At 39.9% G+C, this 18,319-nt stretch overlaps 1 long non-coding RNA gene and 1 pseudogene across 1 annotated transcript in view; one reads left to right on the top strand and one right to left on the bottom strand.

Moving 5' to 3' along the window:
• Positions 1-18,319, bottom strand: part of LOC143271818 (uncharacterized) — a 220,639-nt gene that overhangs the window by 184,013 nt on the left and 18,307 nt on the right. The window lies entirely within an intron of this gene.
• On the top strand, positions 191-1,062 carry LOC102915116 (tumor suppressor candidate 2 pseudogene; annotated as a pseudogene).

Here is an 18,319-nt window from a genome sequence, read left to right as displayed (position 1 = left end):
ACAAACCCTTCCTCTATAAATTGCCTTGGTATGGTGTTTTATCACAGCAATAGAAAAGTAATTAATATAATGAACAAAGAGAGAAGAGGAGGAAACTGGGTGAGTGGAGGCTGGGGTAGGGCATGGTCATGCCCGCTGCACTGTGAGAGTGGAGCGGCCGCTGGGTCCGCCATGCGCCTGTGGCGATGACATGGGCGCCAGTGGCTCCAAAGCTCCGGGCCTCTGGCCCTTTCCCTCCACCACGGGGGTGGGGGTGGGGCGGCCCCGAAGCAGCAGGCACTGAGCAGTCTTTGGTGCGGTCTCGAACCTAAGAGGTGCCCCACTTCGTATTCACGCGCCACGGCTCCATGTTCTATGATGAAGACGGGTATCTGGCTCACGAGTTCTATGAGGAGACAATCGTCACCAAGAATGGGCAGAAGCGAGCCAAGCTGAGGCGGGTCCATAAGAATCTGATTCCTCAGGGCATCATGAAGCTGGATTCCGCCCCCCCCCCCCCGAATCCACGTGGATTTCCCTGTGATCTTCTATGAAATGTGAGCCTGTGGCATGGCAGATACAAGCACCCACTGCCCCAGCAAGAAACTCCCAGGCTCAAGGTGTAGCTTCCATTCAGGAGTCCAGGCTGGTGCCACAACCCTGAATAAACTAAACTCTGTTGGCCCAGAACCTTCAGTTGTAAAAGGGGCAGTCCCTCATTGTTAACTGGTGTTGGTTTATGTCTGAACAATAAGTGGCTGGTGGCTGGTGAGGGCTAATGGCAGAATCGCCGGCCCATTTCCCAGCCACTTGTGCAAGAAGCATGGCGGAGCATATGCTGGTCAGGAATGCCTGGTTCCTCGTTCCTTGCCTGACCTGCTTTCTTCCAAGCTTGCCTAGGGCCCAGCCCTCCTAGAAGCTACAGCACTTTACAAGCAGAGTCTGCCTTCTTCCAACCCTGGGCTCTAGGGACTGTACCCAAGTGGGAACTTCCTTCCCTCACTTCCCATACCCCTAGTCAGAGCATTTCAGCCGTTTGCTACCTCCATTCCTCCTGTATTGGACAGAGACTGGGGATAGGACCAGTCTTCCTGCCTACCTGCCATTTGTCCCCACTCTAAGATGGACAGTTTGCTGGCCGTTAAATAAGATGAGGACCAGCGTAGGAGGCTTCTCCTATCACCCAGAGCTGGACTGATCTCTCTTGATTTCAACTAGTTGCCCTCCCCCAAGTTGAGAGGGTGCCGGCCGGGGTCAGGACAGGCCGTGGATGCCTGTGCCTGTGGGGACTGGCCCCACACCACATATTCTGTCTAATCTCGTCTTTGCACCAGTCCCACCCATCCCCAGCTGCGGGGGAGGGGCTGTCCACCACCCAGTAGCTATGAGGAGCCCATCACCCCTTCTACAGTATCTTCACCTCTTCAGGGTCAGTTAAGGGAAAGTACTGGAGCTCCTTGGTAAGGATCAGAAGAAGGGAAAAATACAGAAAAAGGGTAATTAAAATGTGAAGGTTTGTAAATAGTCTAGACTATGATAATGTTGGGGCAGAGTCTGATTTCTATATAGAGATGGCTTTAAAAAAAAAAAATCCTTATTTGTGGATGCTCCGGGCTTCTAGACTGTGGGAAATGGTTTGGGGAGGGTGGTCCCCAGCATAGGAAGACTGTTGTGTTATTTGTTCAATTTCAATAAAATTATTTATAGACCCTGAAAAGAAGAAGAAGAAGAAGAAGAAGAAGAAGAAGAAGAAGAAGAAGAAGAAGAAGAAGAAGAAGAAGAAGAAGAAACTGGGGTAGAAAATGGAGACAGTAGTCCAGATATCTTCAGAGAAGTCAGGTTAAAAAGAAGAAGGATATTGTTCTGACTCTGGTGTTGATTATTTCCCCAGATTCACACAACTTCAAAATGAAACAGCTCCCTTCATTATCTCTATTAGGCAAACATTTACTTTGTGCTGATATAAAATCTGAGTTAGCATCTGTTAGGGTGAAAAGTCAATAAAGCCAGCAGGTAAATCTCCCTAAGAAAGTCCAAAGTGCACTGGTTACGAGCATATCACTCTTTCAAGACACAAAGTTCCCTTCCTGCACAAGGTACGTCTAAACCTTTTTAAAAGCAGCTACTGAGAACTTCAACCATTTGTCCTACTTCAACATATGAGGTGGATGTTTCATCCTTCCAACTGAGCACTATACGTTGAGAGACAGTGATCTGACAAGAAGAGAAAATGATGTGTGATATAGGGGGCTATGCTGAGTGCAAAAGCTGAGCAATAGATTCAGAGCTTTACCAGCAAACATGCTCACTGGGCCTGAGCCAGTGATGGCAGCACACAGTGCTGCAGGAGGAGAGTAGCCACTAAATGGTGTGAACACGGCCGGGCCCATCTGTCATAAACGGTAGGTCCAAAGGCCACAGGTGCAGACAGCACTAAAAAGTAAAAATTACACTCAGCAAAGGCCACTTGATAGGACAGGAAGAAGCAAAATATAGGATTGTTTTCCAATCAATAAATGATGAATAATGCCTATTCATCTTTGGCACCTGTTGTATCTTCTTCTTGCTAGTTCACCATGAATAAAACTGTTTTATTTATAAAAAGATGTTGTGTGTACCCAGGACCAGCCTTTTGCCTATTGTGAGTAAGGCAAAGTTTGTCTTTGTGTTCTGCATAGCCAGCTGGCCAGAGCTAATGTCTTTCTCTCCTAACAGGTGCCATGGCTTTGGCCAGCTACCCTACCCTTTCCTGTGTTCCAGACCCATGCTTAGGACCTCCCTTATTCTTCCATGAATGTTCCATGTCAATTCTCAAATATTTCCTTCTTATCTAGTAAGCAAAGCTTTGTTCCAAATGGGAGAGGTGTGGTTGATAGCAGTGTATAACAAACCAACAAACAAAAATGATATGCCGGTGAGGTAAGCAAAAACACACAGAGGCAAAACAGACACCCTATATAGTATGACAAACTGCAAACAGACCTCCGAGGAAGCAAGGAGGAAGGAAGTTTCAAACCATACACAGAAATTAGGCCCTAAAGAAGAGGTGTATGGTGGTAAATGTGATCAACTCAATGGGAGCTAAGATCACTTAGAAGACAAAGCTATGAGAATGTCTGGGTGTGGAAAATGGGGGTTCTAGCTTGGATCGAGGTGAGAAGACCCACTCTAAATACAGCTGGCACTATTCCATGGACTGGGGTTCTGAACTGAAGAAGAATAAGAAAGTGGACAGAACAATACTCACTTCTCTGTCCTGAATGAGGAACCAGTATATTCAGCTACCTCAAGCCCCCACTGCCAGGATGTGTCCACCATGTGGTACTTTACTCTTGAACTGTGGGCCAAAATAAACCTTTTCTTTTCTTTTTTACCAGATTATTTGGTCATTACATCAAGGAAAATAGCCAATTAGAAAGTTGATACGGAGAAATAGGATCATTTCTGTGAAAAATATGACCATGTGATTCAAGGATTTTGTAACTGGTTTGCAGAAAGGATGTGTAACAATTTAGAAAAGCCCTAGAGAGAAGGGAAAAAGGGAGGGATACTAACACCAGCGATGTTTGAAAGAATTATATGGAAACCAAGTATTTTATAAGGTACTTACACACACACACACACACACACACACACACACACACAGAGTTTAGTTTGGATCTACAATCAAAAGGAACAATCTGAGCAGGGAAAAATACAAAATACACAGTTTAAGGAGATAAGGAGCACAAGGAAGTAAAATGAAGTTAAGTCCTGCATTCAAGGAGATAAACAGATTAAATGTTAAATGAAATAAAGGGAATGGTGACCTCAGGACAAGACCTCACCCAGCTAAGCTTCCAACTTGTGAAAAAGAATTAAAGAAAAGATTAGGGTCAGGTGTAGTGCCATATGCCTTTAATTCCAGCACTCAGGGAGGTGAGTTAAAGACTGGCCTGGTCTACAGAGTAAGTTCCAGAACAGCCAAGCTTCGGCTATAAAGGAAACCATCAAAAACAGAAAGCTGGTGAAAATGTATTTGAATGAAGGGGCCATGTTCCAGCTCCAGAAAACAGCAAAACTTAGCAGATTTTGCCACATGGTTCTGGCTTTAGAGTCAGAAATGGGTTATGGAATCTCTCTCCAAAACTAAGGAAAACTCCTGAGGCCAGATATGTGTCAGGTATGTCCCTGAATGGAGAGCTACAGAACCACTGTGGGAAGCTATGGAGGTGAAGCCTGGATTGCACTGGAGATCCCAGGTGTTGGAGATGCCAGAGCCATGGGATACTAGCCTCAATGAGCTCAACACTAGGTGTGGAACCAGCCCAAGAGAGAGAAGTGTGCTGCAGTCAACAAAGCTGAAAGGAGTTGAAGATCTGAAAAGTGCTTTGACATAAGACATGGAGATGTACAGTTTGGAGTTTGCCCAGTTGTGTTTTTCATCTTATTTTGGTCCAGTATTTCCTCACTATTCTTTTTTTCCCTCTTCTTGGAATGGTAATGTTTATTCTGTGCCATTGTATGTTGGAAGTATATGATCTGCTTTTTGATTTTGATTTCACAGGGGGTTGCAGTTAAAATATTTCCATGAGTCTCCAAAGAGACTTTGAACTTTTAAACAGTATTGAGACTGTGATAAACTATGGAGGTTTTTGAAGTTGAACTGAATGCATTTTTGCATTATGATAGGCTATGATATGGCCCATGGGGACCAAGGAGTAGAATGTGGTGGTTTGAATAGGAATGACCCCCATAGACTAACATATTTGAATGCTTGGTCATTAGGGAGTAGCACTATTAAGAGGTATGTTCTTGTTGGAATTGATGTGGCCTTGTTGAAGGAAGTATGTCACTAGGTGTGGGTTTTGGGGTTTTAAATGCCCAAGGAAGACCCAGTGTCTCTCTCTCTGTCTTCCTGCTGCCTGCCGATCCAGATGTAGAATTCTCAGCTACCTCTCCAGGACTATGTCAGCCTGTGTGCCACCATGCTTCTCACCATGACAATAATGGATTAAACTTCTGAACTACAGAAACAAATAAATGTTTTACTTGGTAAGAGTTGCCATGGTCATGGTGGCTAGTAACAGCAATAGAAACCCTAACTAAAACCGACAGACAGACAGACAGACAGACAGACACACACACACACACACACACACACACACACACGCACGCACGCACGCACCCACGCACGCACGCACGCTCGCACGCTCGCGCGCGCGCGCGCGCACGCACACACGTTTAACTGGAGTTACCCTCCACAGGGGATAATATTCCTCCCACCCAGACCATAGGTTGCCAAATAAAATGCCCAAATGCCAGGTATGGGATATCTTCCTGAGTGTTAGTAAGGGTGTTCCAGAGACCATTAACACTGAATTCCAGTAGGAAACTGAGAGCAGTGGCAACACTTATTGCTGAAGACACCACACACTTTAGTCACAGGATGTGGAGAAATCAAGTGTCTCCTGATTCAGAAGCTTACTTTCTGGTGACTACCAAAGGGTTCTATCTAAATTTCTGAGGGAAAAATGTTACCAAATAGTCTTACAATGAACCGGGTAAATCCTAATAATAAATGGTCTGGCAAGATATGCCTATGGATATATTAGTGGCATGAACATTGTAATGGGGATAACCACGTACTTCCTGATTAGATTGAAGGTGTACTTCACAGAAAGAAACACATGTTTGTCCTGTAAATATAACCAAGAACTCAGGAACTCAGGGCCAGGGAACTGGTGGCCCCAGGTGTGGACCTACTACCATTATTCTGCTAAATGGGAATGGCATAAAACAGCCCTCTAAATTCTTATCCTTATATCCATGGCTAGTGGAGTGCTCACACCTTTTCAGGGAAGTTTCTTTGTGCTGTGGATGGTAGCACAGAAACTCACACCTGCTCAAAATGTAGAGAAGTATCAGTAAAGTGTTCAGCTACATATGTAACATCTATATCATACCTATTCTTTTGTATAATATTTAAGGGTCCAGCCTTAAACTTATACAAATCCAGGGGACCAGGAGAGACACTACCATGAGCATGGGAATGAATCCAGTTGCTCTGAGCTCTTTCATCCAATTCGTTTATTCGTCGGTCACCATCATCCAATCCAGTTCAACTCTCTCAGATCTCTTCATTTCCTTAGTTCCTTTCATTCTTAGTTCCCTTCATCCTCAGTTCCCTCAAATCTTCAATCCTTCCCTCCTCCTCCCGGGTTGGTCTATATCCTATCCCAAACAGTAACGCCTTATGTTTTGTATACAGCACAAGAATGTAGGGGTCCCAGCTAGAGGCTTCCTGGCAATTTTATTTGCAACCCAAAAAGGGAGAGATAGGGTTGGAGTCAGTTAGTAGTTAAAATAAATCAGAGAAGGAATTTATGTGCTAGAAATGTATCCTTACTGTGGTTAGGTGAAGGCATTACAAGTCTATCATAAATGTGTTCAACTATAAACTTACAGGTGATAGGATAGGGAGAGTCTGTAGATCACTAAAAGTTAAAACTGTCACTTTTTCCCTCTGCCACCAGTTTCCTGACAGGGAGGGGAAGAGTACTGATAACTAGTCAATCTGCATCACAGCTTGAAACACCTGCTGAAGGGGAACTCCCTTTGATCTAAGGGGTTCTCTGGGGTGGGGTGGGGGACTTGATTTGCACAAGAAACAAAGCTTGTTCATCTAGTTGGTAGGCATTTGGCCTGTGAGACAAGTAGTCTCGGAAAACACATTTTATCTAAGTTGGGGGCGGGGAGGGGGGGTGTAGGGAGGGGGGAGTTTCAGGCATCTAACAGATAGCCTGGTAGCTATCTGTTCCTTACTTGCCTTTTGAGGCTTTGTTTGGGGTTGACTCTATCTTAGGAAGTAGCTCAAGGAGGGTATTTGCAAAAGGCAGATACCCAAAACAAATGCTAAACAGGGGGCCTGGAGTTCAGAGGCAGAAGGTTCTATCTACAGACTATCTAAGTGCTTTGAAATGGAGATTCGCACACACATATACATTTTAGAAGAATTATGAGCACAAGGAATTCATAGCAAGTCACAACTGAATGTTAAGCCAATAGACCTTGCTGATTGGCTTCCCACTTGACTGACCCTTGTCCTCATCGAGGTATAGCTTATAATATACAGCTAGACTTCTGTTTCATATTCCTGTAGCTTGCCACACTCTTCAACAAGTTTCAGGGACCATTGTGGAAGACAGGAACAGAAAGATTATAATAACCAAAGATCAAGAGAATCAGAGTAAAATAGTGTCTTCTGGACATGACTACTACACACGTCATGCAATAAGTGCCTGCATAAGACCTGCATAAGATAAAGCTAGTCACCATTCTAGCATGGAGTGGAAAGGGGTTTATGAACACCCATGCCTGAAGAGCACTGGATATTTGATAGCTCCTGGAGAAAGAAGCAACCTAGCAGACTGAGGACATTCCAAGTGACCCATACATCCAAAAGTATATTGAGTAGAACAAATATGAATTGGTTAGTTATTTAAAAGAAAAAAAGAGAGAAGGAATGAAGTTTGGGGAGGCAAGAGAGATGGAACTGGGTATGTGAGGAGGTAGAGGAAGAAGCTGGGGATAAATATAAGCAAGATACATTATATAGCTCTACCTGGGAACCTGCTGGCTATGTTGGCCTGGGAACCAGGCAGACAATCTTCACTCTCCTTCCTGTCCTCCATTTCCAATTCATTCCTCTCATTCTTAACCCTGAAGCAGAACACCTGTTGGGGCCTGTCATTCCTCTCTGATTTCACTCCCTGGGGATTCCAGACAACTTCATGGCAGACCCAGCTTTTTCCCTTACCATTTCAGTACCTCCCCTTTCTAGCCCTTCCCCATTGTGTCAACTCTAATACCTAAAATTACTCTCTATCAGGACCCCCACTGTCCACACCTAGAAGGGATTCAGAATCACTCCCTACCAGTCAACCAACAGTTACCACACATCCCAGAGATGAAGATAGGGCAAGAGAAACCAAGGAATGGAACACACAGATAATGAAGACAAGACCAAATATCAACACCTAGAATCACAAATCATCCCAAACCCAGATGCCTAGATACAATGTAAAACACAATCATTAATACTCCTGGCAATATGGCTACACCAAATCCAACAACTCTACTACAGCAGGCACAGGGAAATGCAATGTAGCTGAAACACAAAATGAGGAGTTCAAAATAGGTATTATGAATATGCTCAAAAGCTTCAAAGAGGATATGAATAAATGCATTAACGAAGTCTATGAAAACACAAACAGTGGAATGAAATGAAGAAAACATTTCAAGACATGAAAGTAGAATTGCTAAAGAAAACCCAGACTGAGGTAAAATTGTAAATAAAAAATTTAAGAAATCAAACAAAAAACAAAAACAAAACAAAACAAAAGAACCTCACAGGTAATTTCAGCAACAGAATGTAAGAGATAGAAGAAAGAATCTCAAGTATGAAGACAAGATATAAAAAAAATAGATCTCAGTCAAAGAAAATGTTAAGTCTAAAAAAATATCAGCACAAAACATACAATACATCAAGGACAGTATAAAAAGACTAAATCTACTAAAAATAGGAATAGAGGAAGGAGAAGAAACCCAGATCAAAGTTACCAAAAATATTTCCAACAACATAAGAAAAAAATTTCCTCAACATAAAGAAGGAGATAACTATTAAGGTACAAGAAATATACATAACAGAAAATACACTGGACCAGAAAAGAAAGTCCTCTGAGCACATTACAATCAAAACACTAAATACAAAGAACAAAGAAAGAAGATTAAAATCTGTGTGGGAAGAAGACCAAATAACAGGTAAAGGCAGACTTGTTAGAATAGCATGTGACTTCTCAAAGAGACTCTAAGACCCAGAAGGGCCCGCACAATTGCTCTACAAACTCTAAAATACCACAGATGCTAACCCAGACTACTATACCCAGCAAAACGTTCAATCACAAAACATAATAAAAAAAATTCCACATTAAAACAAAATTTAAGAGCTACAGAATTTGCTAGAAGGAAAACTTCAAGAGGTTAACCACACCACACACACACACACACACACACACACACACACACACACACACACCAGCACCACCACCAACAACAACAGCAACAACAAAAACAAGGAATAAATAATCATAGACCAGCACATCAAGAAAGAGAAAAAACACACTGTAACAACAAAATAACAAAAATCAACAAACACTGCTCATGATAGCCCTCATCATCAATTGTCTCAATCCTCCACAGACTGACAGATTGAATTAAAAAGAAGGATCCACCTTTCTGATGTATCAAACACACACACACACACACACACACACACACACACACACACACACAACACTTAATCAAGAATAGACATAACCTCAGGGTAAATGATAGAAAAAGATATTCCAAGCAAATAGACCTAAGAACAAAGCAGATGTGCATATTAGTATCTGACAAAACAGACTTCAAACCAAAACTAGCTAGAATAGATAAAGACACACATACACACCAAAGAGAATATCCACAATGATAACATTTCAATCCTAAACATTTATGCAATAAACACAAGGGCACTCAAGTGTGCAAAAGAAACACCACTACAGCTTAAATCACTTATTGACCCTCACATAGTGATAGTGGATGACTTCAATAACCCATTCTCACCAATACAAAAATTAAACAGAGAAATGCTGGAGATAACAGATGTTAAAAACCAATGGTTCTAACTGATATTTGCAGAACATTTCACACAAACACAAAAGAATATACCTTCTTCTCAGCACCACATAGAACTTCTCCAAAACTGACACATATTTGGACATAAAGCAAGCCTCAACAGATAGAAAAAAAAATGAAATAACACCCTGCAGCCTAACTGACCAACACAGATTAAAGCTAGATATCAACAACAGAAAGCTTACACACTCATGCAAACTAAATAAAAATGAAAACACAGCAAACCCAAGCCTGTGGGATATACAGAAGGTAGTTTTAAGAGACAAGATCATAGCATTAAGTGCCTACATAAAATACTGGATAGATCTTATATTAGGAATGTCTGGGCACATCTGAAAGCTCTAGAACAAAGAGAGTAACACCCAAAATGAGGAGTAAGTGAGAAACAAACTCAGGGCTGAGATCGATAAAATAGAAACAAAAAAATTACAAAAAAATCAATGAAAATAAGAGTTGGTTCTTAGAAAAAATTAAGATTGACAAACCATTAGCCAAATTAATTAAAATATGGAGAAATAAGATCCAAATTAACAAAATTAGAGTTTTTAAAAAAGGGACATTAAAAACAGACACTGAGGAAATCCAGAGACTCATAGGTACATCCTTTAAAAATCTGTACTCCATCAAATTAGAACATTTAAAATGAATAAATTTCTTGATATGTATTACTTACCAAAGTTAAATCAAGATTCAATAAGCAATTAAAGCAGACCTGTAACTCCTAGTGAAATATAAGCAGTAATTAAAAGTCTCTGAACTCAAAAGAAGCCCATGGCTACATGGATTCAGGGCAAAATTCTACCAAACATTCAAATGAAAATTAACACCACCATTCCTCAAATGATTCGGGGAAAACAGGAAAAAAAAAAAAAAAAGGCAGAGTACTTAATTTATTTTATGAGGCCACAGTTACCCTGATACCTAAACCACATAAAGATCCAACAAAGAATTACAAGCCAACTTCCCAAATGAACATAGATGCAAATATTCTCAATTAAATAATTGCTAACTGAATCCAAGAACACAGCAAAAAGGTCATCCACCATGTTCAAGTAGGCTTCATCCCAAGGACATAGGAATTGTTCAATATACATAAATTGATAAATGGAATCCACCATATAAACACACTGAAAAACAAAAACAAAAAAACAACACATGTTTGTATCATTAAAGGAAAAAGAAAAAGAACAAAAGAAGGTCTCTGACAAAAATCCAACAACTTCAATGATGAAGTCCTGACAAGACTAGAACTACAAAGGATACCATCATTCAAACAAAGCAGCATGCTGTAGAATGGAAAAAGATTTTGACTAACTTCATATAACACAGAGGACTACTATATAAAATATACAAAAAAATACTCTCAAAAGCTGTACACCAAGAAACCAAATAATCCAGTTTTAAAATGGGGTATAGCTTTAAACAGAGAATTCTCAAAAGAGTAAACACAAAATTTTAAGGAGCATTTAAAGAAATGTTCAACATCTTTAATCTTCAGAGAAATGCATGTCAAAACTACTTTGAGATTTTATCTTCTACCAATCAGAGTAGGCAAGATCAGTAAAACAAATGACATCTCATGCTGGTGAGGATGTGGGGTGAATAGGTGAATGCAAACTTGTACAGTCATTATGAAAATCAGTGTGGCAGTTCCTCAGAAAACTGGGGATCCATCTACATCAAGATCCATTTGTACCCATCTTTAGCATATACCCGGAGGACTCTACATTCTAGTATAAAAGCATGCACTAACCATGTTCATTGCTGCTCTGTTCAAAATAGCCAGAAATTGAAAACAGCCTAAATGCCCATCAGTAGATGAGAAGATAAGGGAAATGTGGTACATTTACACAATGTATCATTACTCAGTTGTTTTTTTAAAAAATGAAATCATTAAATTCACAGGTAAATGGATGCAGTTAGAGGGGAGAAAAGCCTGAGTAGAGTCTTGCTAGGGGAAGTATGCCACTGAAGCAGGTTCTGAGGGTTTAAAGATTCAAACTATTCCAAGTTCACTGCTTATAGTTTGATATATGAGCCCTCAGCTATTCCAGTTGCCATACCTGTTTTGTGCCACATTTCCCTGCCATAATGATAAGGAACTCTGTGGTGATATTTTATTTGTACTGAAATGTTATTTTAATTTTATGTTAATAAATAAAGTTGCCCTGGGGTCAGAGCTATTAGAGCCATAGTAAGAGCGTGGTGGTTAGAAGAGCTAGGTAGATTTCTGTGTGTTCAGGGATACAGCCAGTATTGGAGACATACGCCTTTAAGACCTGGAGGGCGGTACTTACAGGCAGTGATGAGGCAGTCATGTGGTTGGGTTTACAACCAATGAGAAGGCAGAACAGAAAGATTATTTAAACAGGGACACAGGAAGTACCTCCCTCTCTCGGGGAAGCTAGGAGCACTGCAGGAGGTAAGATTTTATCTCTGAGCTCTGACCTCTCGGCTTTTCTCTTTTACCTTGGCTCTGTGTTTCTTATTTTAATAATACGATTGGTTACATCTACATCTGGCGCCCAACGTGACAAGAATCCATTAAAAACTGCTTGGGGCCGGCTCCCTAGCCGGAGCAGCCGGCTCCCTAGCCCCGGCCCAGGTCTGCTTGGGCTCAGGCTGGACTGTGAGCTGCTTGCTTAAAGCCAGTGCGACAAACAGCTCAGGCCTGCCCTGCTAAACAGGGCCCCTGGCTGTAAAGCCAAGCCTTGACTCGGCTCAAGAGGGAACAAGTGGCTGGCTTTAAGCTTTAGCCGGCTACCCCTTCGCTTTCACTTTCACTTTCACTTTCACTTTCGCTTTCGCTTTTGCTTTCTCTCTTGCTTTCTGTCTCTCTGTTTCTGTCTGTCTGTCTGTCTGTCTGTCTCTCTCTCTCTCTCTCTCTCTCTCTCTCTCTGGATTTACACCTAGGACTCTAGGTGGCTGTTTTGAAATTCGCTCGGATTTCTACTGTTCTACGCAGATTTGGTAAGTCATAAAGGAAACTATTTAAAAGACAAATTTTTTCCACATTTAAAAAAAATGGGTTTCCTGTGTACATTGGAAGAAAATTGGGTTTTGTTTGAAATTTTAGGCAGTCTGACAATGGAACAACTATATGAAAAGATTAGTATTATGGGAATTATGCAGTTTATCACCATGCTTATTCTCATTTTACTATTTAAAAAGATAGTCGATTTAAGTGCCAGGATAACAGCTTTAGAAAAACCTGTTAATTTTAACAGTGAAGTTGGTTCAAGTTTGGATCATAAGGTTACAGAAAGAAAGCCTGTTTTCACACAGTCATCCTTAATTTATCCTGTAACCGTACAGCAGATGCCTGATCAAATGGCTACACAAAATATCTGGGCTCCAATTGAACTGATGGATTTTAAAAGGTTTAAGGAGGCAATAGTATCTTATGGCATGCATTCCCCATATGTAAAGCAAATGTTAAACTCTTGGTCAACATATAATAGGATTATACCACAGGACTGGCGGGACCTTGCACAAGCTGTTCTGGAACCCAGCCAGAGAATTCAATTTCTGACTTGGTTTAAGGAGGAAGCTAGAAACGTAGAAACACAATGGAGGGATAAAGGAATACAAGTTTGTCAGGATCAGCTTATTGGAGAAGGCCAATATGCTTCAATACAAACACAATGTTTATATGATGTTCAAACCGTAATTTTATGTCGAATGGCAGCCTTGAATGCATGGGACAGAGTTGATGAACCAGGAAAAAAACATGAGTCATTCACAAAGGTTATGCAAGGCCCTAAAGAATCTTTCACAGATTTTTTAGAAAGACTGGCTTCAGCAGTAAACAGAATGGTCTCAGGATCAGAAGCTAGTAAGGCAATAATTGAAGCTTTGGCATTTGAGAATGCGAATGCAGCATGCAAAAGAATAATCAGGCCGTTAAGGGCAAGATCTGCACCTTTGGAAGATTGGATTAGAGAAACAATTAATGTTGAGGTTGATGAGCATGATACGTGGGTAGGAGAAGTAATTTCAAAAGGTTTGAGGAGTGTTAGATGTTTTGGGTGTGGAAAGCAAGGACATTTTAAAAGGGACTGTAAACAGGTCAATCCTAGAAGCAATGTTTCTTCAAGGAACAATGGCAACAGAATGCCCCTTCCTTCTGGAGTATGCAGAAGGTGTGGTAAGGGAAAACACTGGACCAACGAATGTAGATCAACAAAGGACAGACAGGGTAATCCTTTGCCTCAGTTTTCGGGAAACTCCCGGAGGGGCCTCATGCAGGCCCCCATAGCAAAACCAGTTCAAACCTTTCCTGCAGCTGTAGAGGAAATCCCTGCTCTGAGCGATTAAATAACCAAATGACTATTGGAATAAATCAGGCTGGTCAGGATGATGAAAAAGAGAGAATAGAAAATTCAGGAGAAAACATAAAGAAAATTTTTTGGCAAACTTCTATTAATGAACAGAGACCAAAATTAACGATAAAAATAAATGGTGTTTTGTTGTCTGGTCTGGTAGACACAGGTGCGGACATTACCATAATTGCACCAGAATTTTGGCATCCAGCTTGGCCTCTTCAGGAGGTAAACGTTCAACTGTTAGGAATTGGGACATTATCTGGAGTGAAACAGAGTGCAAGATGGCTGGAATGTATAGGTCCAGAAGGACAGAGAGGAAAATTAAAACCATATGTCGCTAACATAGCTATGAACCTGTGGGGTCGAGACTTGTTGCAACAATGGAATACTCAGATTAAAATCCCTCCAATCTCAGAAACAAATCATAAACTAGCACATGTTTCTGAGAGAAATATTAGAAGGCATTATTTTGAGTGGTCACCAGCCATCCATATTATACAAGAACAGGGCACAACAACTGATAATCTTCCAAAAATACCAACAGCTCTACCTTTAAAATGGTTAACAGACAAGCCTGTATGGGTTCAGCAATGGCCTTTAACAACAGAGAAACTCCAGGCTTTAGAAGAGCTGGTAGAAGAACAGTTAAATGCTCAGCATATTGAACAGTCAACCAGCCCTTGGAATTCTCCTGTATTTGTTATTAAAAAGAAATCTGGTAAATGGAGAATGGTAACAGACCTTAGAGCAATTAACAAAGTAATTCAGCCGATGGGCTCTCTACAATCTGGAATTCCTTTGCCTACTCTGTTACCAAAAGGATGGCCTCTCATAGTTATTGATTTAAAAGACTGTTTCTTTTCAATACCCTTACAAGAAAAGGACAAAGAAAGATTTGCTTTCACAGTGCCTACTTATAATAATTCTCAACCGGTTAAAAGATTTCAATGGAGGGTCCTCCCACAGGGAATGTTAAATAGCCCAACTCTGTGCCAATATTTTGTACAACAGCCATTGGAAGTGATACGTAAAAAATTTCCTAAATCTATAATTTATCATTATATGGATGATATTTTACTAGCTGACTCAAATGCAGATACTTTAGAAAGAATGTTTGAAGAAGTAAAGAAAATTTTGCCTTGCTGGGGATTACAAATTGCTCCTGAAAAAATACAAAGAGGAGATTCTATTAATTATTTAGGATATAAAATAGAGCTACAAAAAATTAGACCCCAAAAGGTGCAAATTAGGAGAGATAGACTACAGACTCTTAATGACTTTCAAAGATTATTTGGAGATATTTCTCATCTACGAACTATTGTTGGGGTAAAAAATGATGAACTGACTAATTTGTTCAAAACCTTAGAAGGTGACAAGGACTTAAATAGTCCAAGAGAATTATCACCTGAAGCTGAGAAAGAATTGGCCTTGGTAGAAAAGAAAGTACATGAAGGGCACGTGGATCGTATTGATCCAAAGCTGGATTGCATTTTGGTTATTTTACCTTCTAGGCATTCCCCTACTGGAATATTAATGCAGAGGGAAGATATTATATTGGAATGGATATTTTTACCAAATAAACCAAATAAAAAATTAAAAACTTATGGGGAAAAAATCTCTGACTTGATTTGGAAAGGAAAATTGAGACTTCGTCAATTAGCAGGAATAGACCCAGCAGAAATTGTCGTACCTTTAACTAAGGAGGACATTGAAAAATTATGGACAGAAAGTGAACCTTGGCAAAGAGCTTGCAGTAATTTTTTGGGAGAAATTAACAGCAAATATCCCAAAAGCAACAGAATTGATTTTATAAAGAGAGCTGATTGGATCTTGCCTCGAATTGTACGGCAAAAACCCATATCTGGAGTTCGTACATTTTATACAGATGCCAACAAACAAGGAAAGGCAGGTTACAAATCAGAAAATTTAAGTAAAGTGGTACAAAGTCCTTATAATTCAGTGCAAAAATCAGAATTGTATGCTATTCTGTTGGTATTAATGGATTTTTCAGAACCTCTCAACATAGTAACTGACTCTCAGTATGCTGAAAGAGTGGTATTACATATTGAGACTGCAGAATTTATCCCTGATGCTTCAGAATTAACTTCACTATTTATTCAATTACAAGATACAATCAGGAAAAGGAGTCATCCTTTATATATAACTCACATCCGATCTCATACTGGTCTGCCAGGCCCTCTAGCACAAGGCAATGATGAGATTGATAAATTATTGATAGGAAATGTGCTGGAGGCCTCAGAATTTCATAAAAAACATCATGTCAATAGTAAAGGTTTAAAAAAGGATTTTCCCATAACCTGGCAACAAGCCAAAGAAATAGTAAAGAAATGTCCTACTTGTTCCTTCTATAATCAAACACCATTACCAGCAGGATGTAACCCAAAGGGTACTCAGAGGAATGAAATCTGGCAGATGGACGTGTTTCACTTTGCAGAATTTGGAAAACTGAAATATGTACACCACACCATTGATACTTATTCAGGATTTCAATGGGCAACTGCTTTGAGTTCTGAAAAAGCTGATTCTGTAATCACTCATTTGCTAGAAGTTATGGCCATTATGGGTATACCTGCACAAATTAAAACTGACAATGCTCCATCATATGTCTCTGTTAAAATGAAACAGTTTTTTGATTATTACAAAATAAAGCATATTACAGGCATACCACATAATCCTACAGGTCAAGCAGTTATAGAAAGGTCAAACAGAACTCTAAAGGATATGCTAAATAAACAGAAAGGAGTAACAAAAACCCCCAGAAATAGACTGCATAATGCTCTATTAACTTTGAATTTTCTGAATGCCAATGAGAAAGGAACAACAGCTGCAGAGAGACATTGGGTAATAGAAAAAACTACAGAATTAAATCAGCCTATATACTTTAAGGATGTGCTGACCTCAGAATGGAAACCAGGGTATGTATTACGTTGGGGACGAGGTTTTGCTTTTGTTTCTATAGGAGAAGATAAGCTGTGGGTACCATCAAAATTGATAAAGGTTCGATTTGAACAAGAGAAACCTCTTAATTAGAGGAGGTGATAGTTCATCAACCAGCATGAACATCCAATTTAAACTAACTTGTACCTGTAACACATGTCTTTTCATTTAATCAGATAATAACTTGCCAAAAGGGAACATCCCCAAAATTAGTCTTGGGGGAAGGTTTTTGTTTTTGTCTTTTAGGAGAACGAAGGTTAAGGAATCTGAAGGACACAAGACAAATGAGACAACTGAAGAAAAGGGACAAATCATCTATCCCAGGAAACAGAGTATATGGGAGTATATGGCATATGGGTATATATTATCTAAAAAATTTTATGTCTTCTTAAATGTTTGTTTCTGCTTTTCTCTAAAGATTTAACACTATTGGTTTTCTAATAGTCCCAGTTCAATTAAAATTTAAAGCTGACTTTGGAGTTGGAGAATGGCTCTCTCCTTCTTTAAACTCAAGCATGTTGTTAAAATGAAAATACAAACTCCCTGTATCATGACAGAATAAAAGAGCCATTTTCTGCTATGGGACAGGACAAAAGCCAAATTAATTAAGGGACTATTCTATTACTAATCTCAACTCTTTGATTCTATTCTGATTCTTTAAACTTTTCTTAAAGTATAAATTTTATATCAAAATTTACAAGATTAATATATATATACATTTTAAACTTTGTTAAGATATGAATGGTCATATAGAGTACTAACTAATTCTAGAAAAAAGGCTTCAGTTAGCTGCATATATATGTCTTTGTGTTCGAGTCTCTTATCAGTTTTCTGCAGGAAATCACGGCCAGGCCTAACATCAACTGAAGTCTCCAGAAAGAAGATGGGGCCCCACAACAACAACAACAACAACAATTCCACGTGGACAATAATAATATCACTAAGCTGACAAACATCATCTACAGATCAGCTTTGAACTACAAGGTGCTCAGAACAATTTTGAGATGACTAGCTGAGATGATCCAGTCTCAAAGACTACTTGAATAAGGACTTGAGATAAACCCTGAACTTTGGCTTTATACACAGACTGGATAATAATGAAGGATATAGTTACCTTTCCTAGAATTTGACAATTAACCTAAATTTTTCTTTCAGGATAAAGATAACTTCACCCATACCCAGCAGGAAGCAATTTTAAGAATATGACACCCACATTGCCAAAGAAGTGGTGTGGGGCAGGTGGTTTTTTGGTTCTTTTAATGGGTTTTGGGTCTGGGATAATTTTCAATTGTTTAGGGGGGTTGGTTACAAGTTGTTGTCAAGGGTTAGGAAAAAGGCTA

The sequence above is a fragment of the Peromyscus maniculatus genome, chromosome 2, assembly GCF_049852395.1.
Source record: "Peromyscus maniculatus bairdii isolate BWxNUB_F1_BW_parent chromosome 2, HU_Pman_BW_mat_3.1, whole genome shotgun sequence".
Taxonomy (NCBI): domain Eukaryota; kingdom Metazoa; phylum Chordata; class Mammalia; order Rodentia; family Cricetidae; genus Peromyscus; species Peromyscus maniculatus.
Note: the sequence above shows the minus strand (reverse complement) of the source record. Positions and strands in the feature narration are given on the sequence as shown.